Source organism: Hoplias malabaricus, chromosome 3 (genome assembly GCF_029633855.1).
Source record: "Hoplias malabaricus isolate fHopMal1 chromosome 3, fHopMal1.hap1, whole genome shotgun sequence".
Classification (NCBI taxonomy): domain Eukaryota; kingdom Metazoa; phylum Chordata; class Actinopteri; order Characiformes; family Erythrinidae; genus Hoplias; species Hoplias malabaricus.
Genome location: NC_089802.1, coordinates 38063078 through 38066433, shown reverse-complemented (window position 1 = coordinate 38066433; position 3356 = coordinate 38063078).

The following is a 3356-nucleotide window of genomic DNA, read 5'->3' as shown; positions in this document are numbered from 1 at the left end:
ACGCAGACACAGGGAGAACACACCACACTCCTCTCAGACAGTCACCCGGAGGAAACCCACGCAGACACAGAGAGAACACACCACACTCCTCTCAGACAGTCACCCGGAGGAAACCCACGCAGACACAGGGAGAACACCCCACACTCCTCGCAGACAGTCACCTGGAGGAAACCCACGCAGACACAGAGAGAACACACCTCACTCCTCACAGACAGTCACCCGGAGGAAACCCACGCAGACACAGGGAGAACACCCCACACTCCTCGCAGACAGTCACCTGGAGGAAACCCACGCAGACACAGAGAGAACACACCTCACTCCTCACAGACAGTCACCCGGAGGAAACCCACGCAGACACAGAGAGAACACACCACACTCCTCACAGTCACCCGGAGGAAACCCATGCAGACACGGGACGCTGGAGCTGTGACAGAGACACTACTTGCTGCTCCACCGCCTGAATGTGTTATTGTAAGTAAAAAAATGATGGTGTGTGTGTTTATGATCATCACAGATGTGGAGACTTCTTACGTGGCTATTGTTGTTGGGGATACGGCTAAGAGGAGAAATCCCCTCTCACTTTCTTCTTGTTTAAAATCTGTACATGTTTTCTGTGACTCAACTTGTTTTTTTGGGAGGAGCCTTGACACTTACAAGTAGTAAACAGTTGGGCTGTAACGTAGAAAAGGTTGAGAACCCCTGGTCTAGAGGGTTATAACCACAGGTGACCACACCCACTCCAGCTCATTCACTCCCTTTGATTGGCTGAGTACATGAGCATTGCCATTAGGGGGAATCAGGTGTCCAGGTACTTGTTTTTACCGTTCAGTTTACACCAGGTGTCCAAATGTCTATATACACTGATAATAAGTGGCCATAGCTACTGTAAGTTGGTGTAATTTCCTACCCTCCGCCAAAGGTTACATAGTGCAGTTTCTGCAGTGCTGAGACCAGAGTAGTAAAGACAGAGCCCTTTCTCTCCCTATCACAGCTCAGTGGAGCATCACAATTATTTTGAAGCTGTAATTCTGAGGTAAAAATATAATGTAGTGTTCCTTTAATAGACATAAATTGGACATAAGACAGCAGTATGAACTCTTAATGTGCCCTTGTACTTTTATTCATACATTAATAATAATAAATAACGGCCGTACCTTCACTTAAAGGCAGTAAATATCTAATACACTCTAAAGCAGTATGTATAAACTCATATATCTCTAAGTTGAGATCAATATCCTACACACACACACACACACATCAAATCAAGCTCCAATCTCATAACTCCACAAGACATCAGACTCTTATTTCCTTCACACAGACGTGGCTCTAATCGAGATCTCAGCGGGGGGTTTGTGGAGGAAAAGACTTTTGTTTTTGTGGAGATATTTCTTTATTCTTTATTTCTGCTGCTCTGTATCGGCTCGGCCGGGTAAAGGAGTGATAAATCTGTTTTAAATCACAGACTCCTGAAAGCATTTACCTCCCGCTGACATCTTTAACATCAAACTCCTCAGCACTTCTTCAGCTCTCGACTATAAACCACTGCAGCAAATTCACAGCAAGAGAGACACTGCTTTAGACTGGATCCCACACAAGGGCTTCAGAAAATAACATCACTGTCATATCTCCAACAGCACAGTATTGTCTTTTGTTCAGTGCAAGTTCACATTAAAATGTGTGAATCTGGAGTCCCACACACTGTGAAACAAGACCCCAGTCAGTTTACTGTTCGCTGCCTGAGTCAGAAACATGGGATTAAACTAGTCGCTCTGATTCTGCTCCGCTTCTGACGTCAAGTGCAGAGACTTTAGAATGGCCCCGCCCCCTCGTCTGAGTCTCTCCAATCACAGCGCTGGACCCACGATTATGTGAGAGCCCAAAGACGAGGTTAAACTCAGCAAAACAGACACAACGAGCGCGGAGAAATAAGAGCAGTGAGTAAAAACGGAGAAGAAAGAGAACAGAGTGAAAATGGCTAAAAACCAGAGCTTCTGCTCCTCGCTCCTCACTGCTGTGCGCTCGGGGTCTGGGTGAACGGCGAGCGGTTCATTATCATTTAAAGGAACAGGTGCTGAAAGCGGACGTTCTGAACAGGGCTGTTTACACAGGGGGAGAACACTGCTGTGGGGCTCGTGGGGTTTCATTAAGAAACAGAACTGTGTTCCACTGTGGAGACGAGGGGAGAAAATATACATCACTTTTAAAGAAACAAGAAGAGCTGCAGTTTTATTCTGCTCCTGGTACCCCCCTAGTGTAATTTATTTTTACAGCACTGTACTGAAATCAATGGGAAAGTTGATTGGGGGATTGTTGGTTTTATATAGTGCCGTTTCTGCAGTGCTTAGCCCAGAGTAGCAACAACAGAGGCCCTATTCACCCTGCTACAGCTCAGTGGAGTATCACAATGATTTTGAAGCTGTAGGTAAAAATATCACATAGTGTTCCTTTAAGTTGGTTTCACTTGCCGGTGCACTGACCACTCTTTGTAAAATACTTGGTGATTGTTTGTGAATAACTACTCCATCACATGCAGAGAGAACTCACTCTGATCCACATTCAGGACACGATTCTTAGTCTGGAGCCTAAACAAACTCCCAGCAGTGAAATGAGTGTTGATTAAAGCCAGAGTGGACTTCAGATCATCTCCACTGACACTCGTCTGGTTCGGTGAAGGCTGTAGTTCAGAGGAGAGGAGCTCTACATCGTCCAGGACCAGCAGGGGGTCTCTCAGAAACTCGGCTCTGTCAAAAGAGCAGTGAGACTCTTTCACCACTCAGAGGTGATGCTCATGTTACTCACATTAATCGTCTCATTAAAGGGCTCCCAGAGAGACGCAGTCTATAATTGAAAGAGAAGAGTCCAGAGAGAGAGAGAGAGAGAGGAACTTCTGTATTAGTTTATTTTGTGTTATACGAGATGTCTTTGGTTTGGTTTCTGTAGAGACTGATGATCAGACCTTCATTACAATCTCTACTTCACTTTGTGTGCGACCCAACCTTGACGCCACACAGTGTTTAATTGGAGACAGCAGCTTGAGTCATGTTGATATTTATGGCCTACATTTCAACTCCCCCTCGCCCCTCCTCACACACACCCCTCCATTATACACAGCTCTGAGGTCATTGTCTCCCTCATGCATAGATACAGAAATCCAAGTTTAAAGACCTGGGAACACTACACAACTTTTAAAGTCAGGACAAATTAAAAACAGACTGTAGTTCACAGTACACCACTGTTTTCTACACGACTGGAGGATAACATGCTACACGACCGGAGGATAACGTGCTACACGACTGGACGTAAACACACTACACGACTGGAGGATAACACGCTACACAACTGGACGTTACATGACT